A 15,547-nucleotide genomic window follows, 5' to 3' on the forward strand; every position below is an offset into this window, starting at 1 on the left:
TTACAAAACACTAGTCAACACCCCCCAAGTCTCCCTTACAGCCAGAAAAAAAAAAAAGACAACTAGCAAAACCGGGTTAAACAACAAGCTAGCGGACACACAAGGCAAGAAGCAGAACCCATAAAAGTTCCTGAAACCACCACTCTGTCCTCTAGAGAACAGTCCTGCACTTCGACGTGATGCTTCAGCATTTCACGGATGTTAAGAGATGCTTTATTACACCTGCTTAAGACGCAGCCTGACCTGAGAATAGTGAAGAGAAAATCACTGGTTAACAAGTAACTGTAGGGCTGCCACGGGACAATCCTAGAATAGATGTTTCTGCACACCACCACCTACCATCCTTCTCCACCCCCTCTCCCAACACCACCTGCTCGTGGGAAGGAGAAGACGGGGCGATGTTCACCCTACTCGCACTCCTGTCCCACCTACGTAGCATATCGAAGGGAAAGATGAAACGCTACTGAGAGAAAGCGGCGATACTGGTATCTACACAGCAATGCCATGGAAGTGGCATGCCTATGGCAATCCCCCCCTGGCTCTTGCAAGCTCTCACTTACATCACAGCTGTACACACAGCTGCACACACCCTTCCCACTGGGTGACGTACCGGAAAGCATGTGTCCAGCGGCCAAGGGGGAAGACAGAGCCATGCCTTCTGGGTTGTACTCTGACTCCACCATCGACTTGTTGTCAGAGTTGGCTGGCTTTACACACAGACCCTGCACCGGTTTAACAAAAATCGGGTTAGAAAATCTGGCGCACAGCACCCAAGAGACACAGTTCAGTTGCAAACCTGGGTTACGTACTGCTTAGCTCGCCAGTTTAAATGCACAGCTTTGCGTTTACAGGCTAAACGGATGCAAGCTAGGTCTGAAACTGCATTGCGTCCACGTGGGATTTTGCAACGGTTTCATTAAACCTGTTTGCAAACAAAGTGAAGCCTGCCGGCTCAGACTGCGCCTGAATTCCCCCACCTTCCAAACAGCCCGAGTCGAGCTGGCGCGATCTTCTTTTGAGGCTGGTAAGAAGCGTTCCCTGGACTCGAGCCTCATCTGGCACGGGGGGAGGCAGCACTCAGCGCATTAAAACCTCCCCAGAACCAACACGCGGTGTGCTAAGAGCTACGGCTCACCAACATACAGCGTGCCTCACTCCACATGGCGGAGGTTGCTGACGTGCTGGTTTGCCAGGCAAGCCTTTCTTTGCAATGCAGCATTTCCCTAACAAGTCAGAAGTCTGTGATACGGGCCACTAAATGGAGGGGGGTGGGAGAAACCCCCACCACCCGCACAGGTGATAAGGAGTACTGGGCCACGCTCCTGAATGTCAGTCGGCAAAGTGGGATGCTGTTTATTGCCTTTCAGGGGTGCTAGGGGGAATTTGCTCCCGGTCCAAGACAAGAGATGCTCTTGCCGATCAGTGGCCTTGGAAAACCACCCTGGGATCTTAAAAACAGATGGAAACTTCAAGCTACCCTCTCTCGTCACTTGTTACAGCACCACCTGCAGTGCAAGTCCTCCCAGAGATTTCAGAGGACGCCACCGCCAGCAGAACAACGCATGAGGCAGAAGAGAGCCCGCTGCTGCCAGACACACTGGAGTACCGCCTCGGGGCTACGACTCCAAGGCGCGGCACGAGAGAGATAAGCGGAGCGAAGAGTCGCTTCTCAGTCAACGGCAGGGAACGTGTAGGTACGGGGCGCTGCAGTTTTGCTCTTGAGAAGCTTGGTGTGAATACAGAGCGCCTGCGGGAAATGACAACCACGTGCTACCCTGGGATGACTTCCAGTGACCAAGCCGTTATGCGTCGACAACACAACACCCGTGACAACCCAGTCACCACCCAGTCACTTTGCCCATTTCAACCTTCACACGCTTTGGTCTTTTCGGCCCGTCTTCTCACCAGGCCGGGGCCTGTTCTGCATCTCAGAAATGCTGCTGCCAAGTCGAATCCACCTGCAGACCCTCTTCGCTGGACGGCCGGTTGAACAGCCCCAAAATACTGAACTGGGTTGGAGGTCTGGGCTCGACGCTGCAACCGTCTTGGACAAAAGTGATCCTAGAGGCAAGCACAGGCTAGTTTCCGTGCTGGAGTACTGGTGTGCATCACCCCTTGAATCAGTGAAGTTGCGTCAAACCAGCACCTCCTCGTGAGAGCACAGCGTCCAATCTTTTAGCTGGGTCTGAGTGCATGCATCACAAATGTTCTCTGCAGGGTGATTACAGCTCATCTCACTGAGCACCGATTCTCAGGAAAAGAAGAGTTGGATTTAAAATTACAGTGGTGGTCCTAACATGCACTTCATCCGAGTTTTCTATAGCCAGTCATTCCAGATGTACTGGAAATGAAATGGCATCTTACCTGCTAATGATCTATATCTGGTGCTATAAAATGAAGATTGAGGTGAGCAAATTACTAAGGCCCCCTCTCAAAACTGTGACTTAATACCCAAATCAGAAATTCCCAAAAACAGATCTGTTGCTTTTTAATCGGTTTATTAATTTTCTCCATTTTTGTATGCCTTTGGCAGCTCAAAGGTTCGGGGGGCAGGGGGAAACGAAAACAAATCTAACACCAAGTGATTCTGCAAGTCATAAAAGATTCAACAAAGGGTCAGGAAACCTTTTGTTCTCACATAATAAGAGTGTAATTATCTAACCTCCAACACTTACCCACCCCTTGCAGCTTGAAGTGGGGGGAGGAACCCTCATGGGTGTTTCAATAAATACATAAAAGGAACTAGATCTATTTTAAATCCCGGACAAAGTTTTCAGTAGGATACTGGGCTTCACTTGAACTCAACAGAGCAGCATAACTATAAAGAGAAGCACACACCTTGAAAGAGGAAGACAAATTTTCACGACTACGTATCAGAGTGGTCATGAATAAGCCAAACTGGACTAAGCTCTCTATTACTGTGGAGATTTACTTAGAAACAGCTTTTCCCATCTGCATCTTTGTTCACAGGCAAAAACGTTTCAAATTAGACTGGACAAAAAAAACAATGTGCAACGAGCATAATTCCTCTTCTGGAGGCACGGGCGGTCTAGACGGGAGCCAACAGGTCTTCCCCAGCAACTACAGTAATGCTTCTGTAGTAACTGCCCGTGAGTGTGCTCTTACCCCGTGTTAAGGGAAAGCAGTTTAGCCCTCGGTGGAAAAGGGATGACACCCCACGATTCAGCTTCTCTTTATCACAGGGTAAGAGCGTGCACATGGGCAGTTACCGTGGAGTGCTGATGTACAGTAAAGCCCTGCTCCCATTTACCCTACAACACATGTGTCCATACCCAAAAATGAGGGGTGCCTTTCTAGAAGACCTACTCCGGCTCAACCACGAGCTAATATCTTTGCTGCATGAGTAACTACATAAAATACCATCCTAGGAAGACTAGATCAGAACAGCCCCAGCTGACCCTAGTATTTGTGGGAAGCCAAAGACGACCAAGTTAGTAATGGAAAAAACCTCAGGTTTTGAAACATCCAAGTCCTCTGAACCCTCCAGAGTTTGAATCCAACCCTGTTTTGCCCTCAACCGTTTTCTCAAAAGTTTCCACGTAGCCAGTTTTTGTTAAAAGAGATCTGCATAGCAACCGTGTTGACATTTGGAACAATTTTTTGTGAAACTTTTTGTGCCAAGAACTCTTCCAGCGATGACAACTTTTAAAACAAAAAATGTTTTACGAAGCATGCCTTATTTCACTTATTTTTGGCTTTATTTATTTATTTTTTTGAACTGTTCTACTGAAAAGATTACAACCCGCAGCAAAAAGTCTTGGTCTTCTGCACACCTTTTGGTCATTTTACAACCATGTGTTACCACTTCCACAGCAATAACTGCTGTTAAAAGATTTCTGAGCATCTCCCATCTACAAGGTTTTACAGTTCCATCAGGAAGTTCTCTTCTGGCTTAAAAGTTGCCAGACTTTGCCTTTTGGTTTTTCTTTTTTTTTTTGTCAGAGAAACATTTTAAATATTGGATGAATCGGTGAGCGGGAAAATCGGCATTCCGTGAGGTTTCATGGAGTTGACTTGAAAGCCTCTATATCAGAATAGACATTATTGGTGCCCCACTCCCCAAACGACTAATATCAGTGAATATTTGACAAAGGAGGACTTCTTTCACAGAGTATTCATCCAAGGATTATTTAATAAAGAGCCACACGAGGAAGGGCACTCATGTCCTCTCCTTTCCCCCGTGTGAGAGAATTCACAATTCCCAACCAAAGTTTTTTGGCATTCAAATTTTGCCACCGCACTGACTAAAGTAGACCTGGTTACTCTGCCCCGCAGCAGCTGGCTCTAACAAAAAGCACCGAGCACACACAAGTTGCTAGGAACAGGGATGAGCTCCTGCCAAACGATCAACCTGAGAGGCTCGCAGCCTATGAATTATTAGCAGGAGGTCTCACAGCTTGGTGCAGGAGCCGACCCTGCGACGTGAATGACCGAGTACGGTGCAATGAAGGGCTCCATCTCAACTGCTCTGTGCTCCTGACCTCCCCGCCCCACTGCAAGCGTGATGGAGATGAGGGTTTCTCCCTTGCAACCTATACTGCCGTCTTGAAATCCAGGCTTGGCACTGCTGTCTGACGCAAAAAGAACGGGAGCTGGGGCTTGTGGGGTCCATTCCCAACTCCGCCATTGATTTGCTGTGTCATCTTGGGCAAGTTAATTATCTGGCCATGCCTCTGTTTGCCCCCTCTTTAAAATGGGGATTCCACCTCCCTGTGTTCCAGGGGTACTGCAAGGTTAATTTAATTTATGCTTACAAACTCTGCAACTGCCTCGAACTGCATTATAAATACATACACAGAATATATTTAAACACTTGGTAGGTAGAGGACTTGACTCGTAGCCTAACTCACAGTCCACAGCACCTTAATTCTGTGAGGGTTGTTTTTTTTACTTGAAATGGCAGAAATGATCATTTAGGACTTGGCCAAAAGCCCACTGAAGTTAGACTGTTTCTTTCTATTGATGGTAACTATCCCTGGATCCCTTAATAGGGTACAAGGTGAACATGGACAACAGCAGCAAAATAAGTCCCCGCATATATTACTGGATCCTTTGCAGGCAATGACTGCAACCAGGTAATAAACAACAGTTTCTACCAATTCTAGTAGCAAAAATTAATTTATGGCCTGCATAGCAAGACAAACAAATCTTCATTCACTTGCCTGGAGCATTACTTTGCTTGCACACAAGGCACGCTCAGCAATTCACATTCATACTGACAAAGTCGATGCTTTCTCAGGAAAAATAAAGACGACGCATGTAGAATTTCCCGGGAAAACCAAGGGAATTGAATGGCAACAAACCCTGTCCCTCCCACAAGGGCTGCAGATGGGGCAATGCTGCGGAGATCTGCTGACAAAGGCTGCAATCTCTCATTTACCTGGATCCTGGGCTCTGTTTTTTGAAGTAACCAGCCGGCCCAATACAAAGGGCTGCCTCCTTCCAGCAGCTAGGCATAGCTGAAGCCCAACTTCCTACCCGCCACACGCACAGGATGCTGAAATTCTTCTCCAACCTACAGCTCCTTGTTCATGTTGCTGACACAACCCTTTCCAGCTTGATCGGTTTCCCAACAACGAGCAATTTAATCCCAGGGAAAACTGAGCTCCCCCTACTTGGGACTCAATCCCAAGAGACGCTCAGCACCTCCCCGGATCAGGTCCAAGGGGCAAAATAAGGCGAAAGCCCTTTGTATACAGAAGTGCATCTTGGCACAAGCTCCAAACTGAGACGTGTCAGCTAATCGACTGCCACTCAGATGGTCTGCTGGCTCCCGAACGCCGGGAACGCTTATCTGTTTGCTCTGCTTCCATCTGCTACAATAGGCCGTATTAGATACTGGCTGTTCTGACAAAAGAGGAACAGAAGGGGAGTCTGGCAAAACATCCTCTGTGCAAACAAGGCTCTTTTGACCAACTCGAAACGCGTCGTCCCAGCCGCAACGGCGTCATTAGCCGAAGAGCTCAATCTTCTCTCCAAGTCCGCTGACATTTCCAACTGGAGAGATGAGCTGGAAAACCCCACGCAGCCAGGAGACGAGAGCATCTGCACGGACGCAGCTCAGGTGCGGAAGGGCAGGCTGCGATCACCACACCTGGCCTCTGTCACCGACTCGCTCTGTGGCCCCACGGAAGTCATTTCTTTTGCCAGTGGAGGCAGGGTTCATGGTTGGCTGTTGGACTTCAGTAGATTAAATGGCACAATAAAAAGACATCCACATCTTCACAAAGAGCAACCAGATTTTTACCAACATTTTGTTTAACATCATCATCCGTGGAGTGTTCCTAGTCACCTTCCGGTCACCGATCCCATTTCACGGGATCAAGGGTCTCGGGGGAAAGAGGCAGAAATGCAAAGGCTAGGGGAAAACAAATAGAGCAAGGAGGCAGGGCCAGCAGCCCCTGGACCAGATAAGATATGACATGCAGGCAAAGTGCTCTCCTCGGGCCCCAGCATCAACACAGAATCGCAGACAAGGCGGGCTGAAGGGGCCTCAGGAGGTCGCATCTAGTCCAACCCCCTGCTCCAGGCAGGACCAGCCCCAACTCCATCATCCCAGCCCAGGCTTTGTCTAGCCAGGGCTTAAAAGCCTTCAAGGATGGAGATACCACAACTTCTGTCTGGAAAACCTTTTCCAGTGGTTTACTACCCTCCTCGTCAGGAATTTTTTCCTAATATCCAACCTCAACTTCCCTTGCTGCAACTTGAGCCCATTGCTCCTTGTCCCATCATCTGCCACTGCTGAGAACGGTCCAGCTCCATCCCCTTTGCAACCACCTTTCAGGGAGTTGAAGGCTGCTATTAAATCCCCCCCTCAGAGTTCTCTTCTGCAAACTAAACCAGTCTAGAAACATAGGCAGCTGCAGCCCAGAAAGCGTTCCCAGCGCTGCAGGAACCGGTGCGAGGACAAGACTACGGTATATTCTGAAAGTCTTTTAAAAGTGGTGTGTCAAGTTCCCGTGTTAACAGCTCCTCCGTAGCCTGCTCCGGTATCCAAGTCCTGCATTGGTTATCCAAAATGGACAGCAACGGCCTAAGTTTCTTTCGCACGTCCCTGGCTGAGCAGCTCCAACCATCTGACTTGGCTTGGATTGAAACTTCTCAGCTGAACAAGCGACCGGCTCTGCAACCCCCACCCAGCGACGCAAGCTCCCCCACCCCAAACAATCACCTTGGTTTTAGAAGCGAGGTGGGGAATAGAGTGTGAATTGACCTAGAAACCCCAGAAAAACAGGACAGCAGTGGAAATACTGAGAACCCAACATACGGTGGTAGGTAAAGTAAGTCTCCTTCTAGGCCAAAAATAAATAAATGAAAGTGATTTTGCCACTTTGAAGTATTCAAAGAGAAATTTAAAAAAAAAACCAACCCAAACTGGCTGTAGTTACAGACAGGCCAGAAGTCAGCGTGGAGCCAGGAGCTCTGCTGCCCAGGACTGAAAATAAATCCAACAACTGAGTGGCGTGTCCGCTGGGACACATGAATCAGCACAGAACGGAAAATAAAGCCTTCAGCTGATGGCAACTGAAGTTGGTCTTGGAGGCTTAGTGTCTTCCTTTTCTTCGTCTCTTTCTCCTCCTCGACTTCCCCTCGAATCCCACAGGGACGGCAGCCAGAAACTCTTCCTCAACATGGATCCGTTTCCCCAAAATAACAGCGGTGCCTACGCCTGCCCCAACTGCCGTTCCCTCCTGCCTGGATTTGGTCTTGTTCTTGGTCGTCTTTTAAAGTCACTGGAGTATCAGACCCGAGTTCAGTTCCAGACTTGGGTAATCACCAAGTCTTTCTCTGCCTCAGTTCCCACCCACCCTCAACCTGTAAAATGGCAATAATCGCATCTTATTCTGCCTGCCTTGGTGTTTTAGGTTGCGAGCTCTATAAAGACTGTTACTCAGCATCACTTACGGACCAGGACTAAAATGACGGGGCCCTGATTTCATTCAGTGTGCAGGTGCTGCTGGAATAAAAGGAACATAAGGAACGATCCCGCACAGGGCAGGCAGGAAACCAGCTGGTTTCTCCGGGTTTTCCCTCTCCAAGGGCTGTCGCCCAGGTACCATCGTGATTTGTACCTGGCAGGGGACAGAATCAGCACGTCAATCCTAGGCTGTCATTTGCATCTTCACGGCAATTTCCCTGCTCTCATAAATACGCTGGCATGACAATGCCCGGCAAGATGTCCAGCAACGTCTGTACCAGCACGTTCTGGGCTGAGCTGGGCACCTACCCCAGGGAAGCTCAGGGGAGGGGAGGGCACCAGGCACGAAGGACAGCCCCAGCGGCTCTGGGTCAATGCACTCTGGAGGGTCCTGCCGCCAGCCACACTGGATACCCACGCTTCCCGCTCCTTATTTGCCTTCCTGACAATTTGCTCGATTCTCCTTGGCCCTGAACTAGGTTGGCGCAGAGCTCTGAAGGAGTAAAAACAAGTTTTGTAACTATGGCAACCTTGCCCGATTCGTCCTGCCTACAATGGCACGCTGGTCCTTCCCGGCCCCGTTTCTTCCGCGCGCGGCTTCCCGCATCCTCACGTACAGGAGCTCCCGGGGGTATGAGCCGGAGCCAGACGACAGCGAGATTTCGGAAAGCCGGCAGGGTGACCCGCGTCTCAGCCTGCAAAAGCCACCCCCGCAGGAGGCAGCAGCCCTGGCTGCCAGGGCGGCTAGGGAAATCACCGAGCTAAATGAGCACGGCCTATGGACTCCACACCCCTTGCCCTGCCGTATTATTTTCATGATGAGTCTCGAGATCAGGGCCCTGTTGTGCCAGATTCGATGCATAATGAGATCATTCCTGCCTCGATGAGCCTGCATAGATCAGAGATAAAAGGCAGGAAGAGAAATGGGGGCAAGAGAGAAATAGTTTGCCCAAGAGCTCGTGACAGGCTGGTGACGGAGCCAGGCTGCCAGAGCCCCGATCGGTGCCCGATGCATTTGGCCACGTTTGCCTAGAACGCAGCAGAGGCTCCTTTAGTTCAAGGCTGCGCGCCACAGCGGATAAATCGCCACTGCCAAATACGCCGTCCCTGTTCTGCACACGGAAAATTCGTTCTCCGGGATCACCGAGATCCAGCCTGTCTACAGCACACGAGCCACTGCGATGCAGCAACAGGATACCTCCGCCTCCCAAACAGGCAGCACCAAATTGCAAATCAAACCTAGTCCTAAGAGTGACACTAGCCGTTGTGGCCTGCCCAGCACCGACAGCGAACTGCGCTTGCTGCATTCAAACAAGACAAAAGCAAAATGTAAGGCAGCCCCTGCCCCAAAGCACTTGCAGCATCTCTACACAATGCACGTAGATGCGCTTGCATGTGTAGCAACTGCTATCACCCAGCCCCAATCTGGATTTAGACTGGGTAAATCTGTTGCCTTAAGAGGGCTCCCCATCTTCTAGAGGGTCAAGGGTGATGCGGCAATGATGATGTTCTTTGCTACGAACCCAAAAAAAAAAACAGTTATCCATCCGCTCAGCATTGCAGTATTCCCTGGTAGCATAGCAACACAGCTCTGCATATCACCATGGCAAAGGGCTGAAAGAAGGATTTCACATTTTTTTTTCATTTTCCCTGCTCTGATTGAGAAAGATATTATTTGCCTTTTTTTAGAACCACTGAAATCCACATCTAATATTTAAACAGCAACACCCAATGTCACCAAGACTCCCAGTCTCTCCATTTCGGAAATTAAAAAAAAAAAAAAAAAGATTTTGTAAAAACTTGTCCTTGCCCATAGTCAACTGATTTCTGGTCGCTCTTGGAGACACCTACGTGGCTGCCTTGACCCAAGCATCTGGGCACCTCACCATATTTAAGGGATGTATTTGGCAGTCACGTTGGTCCAAGACAAGAAGAAATGCAAAACTCTAGAACGCTTGGTTCGGAGATGATACGTTTTATTAGATCAACTAAGAAACTGCAAAAAAAAAAAAAAAAGATCTTTTTCTGCAAGTTTTCAGGTGCACACACACCCTTCCTCAGGCTTGTGGAAAATCAAAGATGGTAAAAAGTCCCCATAGCTAAAACATTTTCTACCTATTTTAGTTTCTTGTTTTTGGTTTTTTTTTTATTTTACCTTGTTTATTTTCTACCCATGAGAACTTTTTATCATCTTTAATTTTCCCTGAGCCTGAGGGTGTGCGCGCCTGAAAACTTGCAGAAAAAGATACTTTTTTTTGCAAGTTGTTAGTTGGTCTAATCTCTGAACCAAGAGGCCTAGAGTTTGGCATCACCATATTTCATGCATTTCTCTCTGCAACAGCTCTGGAGGGTAGAAGTGTGTTATTGTGATTGCTGCCATCTCGGCTGACACACAGGGACTTCCAGTATTAAATCAGTAAGCAACAGCATGAGTCAACATGAGTGGAAGTGAGAGGTTCCTCCCAAGTCAGTTAAATTCTTGCAGTTCAGAAACAGAGAGACAGCAAGGCTGAAAACCTGCCCCAGGTCCCACAGGTTGTCCCCAACGGAGCAGGGAACTGAACTTAGGTCTCCCCATTCCCAGGCTAGCCCCCTTCACCACTGGACTTGCCTTCTCCTCATCCCACCAGTAGCGTCTGATGCTCTGAAAAAAATCACAGGGGAAGGGACCAAATACGGAGTCACTCATTTCTTGAAGTCGGTCACATCCAGAACGTTTCAACCTTTGCCGGCACTAGGTCAGAACGAGAGATTTTACATTAGAGATGGACAAACATTTGCCCGACTTTGACCTCTGCCAGAAACGCAACCTGCATGCGGCTCAAACCCAGCCACAATCACAGCGCTCTCCCTCGGTGCTTGGAGCAGAGAGCCCAGGGTCCATCTGGCCGGGCAACGGCATCTGGATGCCCCCTTGCCCACTGCAGGAAAGGCCCTTCGGGGCAGGTGGCAGCAGACTGTGGGAACAGCTGCCGTCTGGCTCTGGATAAAGAAGTCTCTGGTCTCCAGGGCTGCGAGTTAATCTTGCCTGGGCTGAACTCCTGACCGCGCAGCAATTCTCAGCTAAGCGGCCTTTGCCCCACATGTACGAAAGGCCACCTTTCCAATAAAGCTGGTCTGGAGAGTCCTCAGGGCACGTCCCACCTCGCGATGGCTGAAGCAGCTCAAAGATGCCGCCAGACAGTCCAATTCTAGGATCAGCATTTTCCCAAGTAGCAGCAATGCCTCCACAAGCTGGGATAGGCAATGAAACCCAGGCAAGAGGCTTACAAGTGTCAGATGCTGTCCTCTCCCAAGACCCTGGCCAGCCGCACCATGCACAATTCTGCTTCATCCTCAGCCATGAAAACAGACTTCATTAAAGCAACCTATGTTTCCTCAAGCCCATTGAAATGGTCACTTTAATTGAACACACAGATGTGTTTAAAGTGCTTTATGTAATGCACATTAAATCTAGTATCTCCACTGTGAGGTACTAGAAAAATATGCATTAGCTAAAAAGCATTTTTTTTGGTGACGCTTTAACGTGCATTAAAATAAGGCTAATGTGCATTAAAGCACACGTGGAGATGCACCCTTGGAAACAGGCTCGACAGCATGCTCTCTCCCTTTGCTTTACACACCGAGAGGAGAGGACTGGGGTTTTAAACTGGCATGTGAAATCTCCATCTGACCACCTGAAGCTGATGCCCACACAAAGGGGGCAACAAGAATCGACTGTAACCCGCTGACCCGTGGCGTCGGCCACCAATGTGCCCCTAACGACCTGCTGCAATGCGGCTGGCCCTCACTACGCATGCAGGACTTCAACAAGGGCAGCAGCATGAAGCTTCCTGTCAACCCAGAGGGAAACACCCAGCCTGGGCCCCACGAGTGGAGCTCTCAAGGGTGCCCACGGGGCTTTTGTAAGCGCCTGGGTGACTGAATCAGGCCGGAAGCCCGTGCACCTTTCCTGGATGTTAGAAAACCACAGCTCACAGGCCCAAACAGCTGGCTTGCCAACATCAGCAGAATAAGCACAAATGCAGGTGCAGTGTGTTCCAGGTCTCTGCATCTGCTCAACGCTCCCGAGAAGGCAATTGGAGACGGTTCCTACGTAGCGAGCTCTCGCTCATTTGTTTGATACTCAAAAGCCAATACTAAGATGTCTGGCTGGGGCAGAGCAGACCGCTTTGACCAGTGCCAGCGAGGGAGATTACGGGGAAACGGACATCCCCAGATAAAGAACTTAGGAAAACAACCAAAAAAAGTGGGCCGAAGGCACGTTTTGATGGATCAGGGCATGCCCATTAGAGTCTCAGTCTGCCCCTGTATCTACCCGGGGGAGCGCCATCTGGTACTTAACAACGGCAGAGCAGGAGGGACGAGAACAGCAGGGAAAGAACAGAGTGTAAGAAAAGGAATCAGTGGGTGGAGGAGGACACTGTTAGAAGCTTAAACACCTGCCAAAGCATTTGCAGGAAGGCCCAATTGCTTGAAATAGATGTATACAAAAGGGCACAAGAAAACGATATTGGTTTTAGCAAGCAAGTTCTTGCAGACGCACAGCATTCTGGTCAACCCGTGACGAAGGCTGAAAGCAGGCATGAATCGTAATGCGGAGAGGCACGCGAGAGCCAAGAGGGCAAGTCGCCCTTTTTCTCTTTATAGACAGGATCTCACAGTATCTGCCCCAATGAACGGCAGCCAGCAGTTCTGCTGCGCCTGCAGGAGGGTCCTGGTTTTGAACGATCGCACTCTTTATACTGAAGACTTGACATGGGTAGCAAAGTAGGAAACACCCAAGCAGAGCTTCTGGGGAAAAGACAAAAAAATTAAGATTCAAGCACTGGTTGCTGCAAGCAAGGTTATTTCCAAAACTAAGTTTTATGGCACTGAAAACAAAAAAGAAAGAAAGGATGATGAAGTTGCTCAAGAAGGATTTGCAGTCTCAATTGTTTTAAACAGCTGCTGCTCCCAGGCATGTGAATTACCAGCTGTTCTTGCTGGCTGTTTTCATGTAATGACTCTCTCTACGTGCCCTATTCTTCTTTCCTTTACTCTCCAGGCCAGCTTCCCTTAGCACTGCCACTGCCTAGTGTTTCAGATAAAGTTGCTACCGGCTCGACAGTGCCTCAAAGCCTTGGGTTTTAAAGGCACTATAATTAAGCACCCGCTTCTCCCAGTCACAAATGGAACAGAGTCTCCTTCCCTCAAGCGCCTTTGACAATCGTGTCTTTGGCAAGATCTGTCCCAACGAGCAGCCATACTCCCGGGTTACATCCCCAGCTTTGCCACCAACTTGCCCAGTGTAACAGAGCAAGTCTGCGCCTTAGCGGTAGAACAGCAAGGACAGGACCTACCTAAGACAGCGGTTGGGAAAAGCTATGTAAAGTGTTTGAAAAAAGGCTTTTAAGATCATGGCATATGAAGACTCATCGCTGGGCCTTAATCTAATCGTTAGGCTTTGTGTAGGTGTTATATTCATCAGTAGGGCATTGCTTTCTCACTGATAGCCCTTTAAGAGCTTGATGAAGATCAAACTTGTTCGAACAAGTCAACCAGGAAAGAACAATATTTCGTATGCTTGTTTTTCCCTGGCAGAGGCTCCGGAGGCTGGAATACATGGCTCTCGTCTGAAATCCCAGTGATGGACCGCGAGCTGAGCTGGGAAGCTTGCAGCACTGGCGACCTGGTCACGTTTTGCCCCTTGGATTGGGGCATCTGTTCCAAATTTCAGAAATCAGGACAGGCGGAGTTGCTCCCAAATCTGCCCAGCAGGTTAATTCAATCTTGGACCCAGAATCTGTTTACTGCACAGCCACGAGCAGCTGATGATTTGTTAAGTAGCTGTACCACACAATTACTGCCAGATGTAGGTGTCTTGTAGACTGTGGTTGTGGAAGATTTCCACATTTAGTACTTCAACAACGGCTGCAGAAGCGGGGGCCGGGGGGGAGTCAAAGAAAGAGGGGGAAGAAGTGGGGGAAGACAGGGTCTGTTGTGATTTGGGCCAATACTTGTCTAGTACTGAGGGACTCCAGATTTCCAAATCAACATACGTTTTAGCCCAGCAGCACTTGCACTGTCTGCTATTGGGGCATCAATCGCTACAGCACACCATGTTTTGTAACCGGGCATCTCATGATCCAAGAAAGCCATTCTCTGGATGCTTAGCGTGCTTCTCTTGGGACCCCCAGTCAAGCCCCTGCCTCACCTAAGTCACCGAGGGCAGTCAGGAGGGATGTGGAAACCAAAAACCGGCCCAGAGAGGCTGGCATTTGACGACACAGACAACACTTCATTGTCACTCTCTTCTCAGAGTAGCCTGACCCTGGAGGGTGAATCAGAGCTGTAGATAAACGGAACAAATCCTACAGCCCCAAGAAAGCTCCCAGTGGCTTCAATGGGTGTTGTGCTCAAGTGAAAGGCAGATTGATATCCCAAGGATGAGCAGTGGCAGAAAGACGCCCCGTCAGTTCAAGCAACAGTTCAATTATCTGCCCGTCTGCTCGGGGAGGGTTGCGTCTAGCACTTCCCACCTGCCGTCCCGGCATCCCGTGCTGCTTCCAAAGCCCAACTCAGACGCTGCACCTGTTTCCCTCTGCAATCTCCAAGGATGCTCAGGCAAAGCATCCCACCCACATCAAGCGGTCCGTGCCCAAACAGCTTGTACGTCATCTGGATCCAGGAAGAACTTAAATTTCTGAGTCACGTCGACATCAGAATTGAGGGAAGGAGAAGGGGGAAAACTTTCAGGTCCCTTCTAGTACCAAATGCCACCCCAGGATTGCTCCTTACAGTCCATTCCCCTGTTCCATCTGCTTCCCCCCTGTACTCTTCCAAGCCCACTGGCCTGTTCCTCAAACAATCAAGTGCTTGCAGAGATCATCTACCCTTTGGAAATCAGTTATGTATTGCCAACGTTAGGCCTCCACGTTTACTTCTCACTACTTTTTGACGCAAATCTGGTGATTTATTGCTGCAGAACCCCAGGTACCAGCTCTGGCCTCAGGGTCCCTAACCATTTCCAGCAATTCACTCATGTGACCCCCACTAATGACACCTCCCAAACAAGCAAGGCCAGAAGCTTCAAAGAATTTTTACATAGTCCCTATGCCCCAAATATGATCGTAGGCCTTCAACTGTCCTTCCCCCGCAAGAAACAACCAGTCACTTGGAGATGTGCATCTCCTTTGCTGTTTCAAGGCCAGAGGATGCATATCATGTAATCTGATTGCTCGGGCAGCGACACCGTTGCTTGAACAGGAACCATTTCCTTTCCATGGTACAACTACCCTGAGACGCCATATCTGAACTACGCCGGTCTGGGGGGTGGGTAAATATGGCTGCTGACCGACCCCGCGGTGCCCGTCGACGTTTTCAGCGCAAATGCAGTTATACTGGCAAAACTCAGTTGTTTGACTTGAGATGCTGGGTGGTGACTTTCCTCTATGAGCACAGCTCAGACACCACAGCTGCATCCACAGCCCCTCTGGGGGTACACATTATATTGGTGTGTACAAGATACCGCAAAAGGGCTCCTAGTGCAGGCAGAGCCTCCAAAGTCTAAATTATTGAAAATGAACTCCTTTCATTCAGCTTGTGTTTGGACACCTAAGAAGAGCT

The 15,547-nt window shown here is 49.2% G+C and overlaps 1 protein-coding gene across 6 annotated transcripts in view; it reads right to left on the minus strand.

Moving 5' to 3' along the window:
* RASSF5 (Ras association domain family member 5) overlaps window positions 1–15,547 on the minus strand; it is a 79,979-nt gene that overhangs the window by 21,263 nt on the left and 43,169 nt on the right. The gene's annotated exons all lie outside the window — the stretch shown is intronic.

The sequence above is a fragment of the Crocodylus siamensis genome, chromosome 13 (genome assembly GCF_052110815.1).
Source record: "Crocodylus siamensis isolate JL-2025a chromosome 13, ASM5211081v1, whole genome shotgun sequence".
Taxonomy (NCBI): domain Eukaryota; kingdom Metazoa; phylum Chordata; order Crocodylia; family Crocodylidae; genus Crocodylus; species Crocodylus siamensis.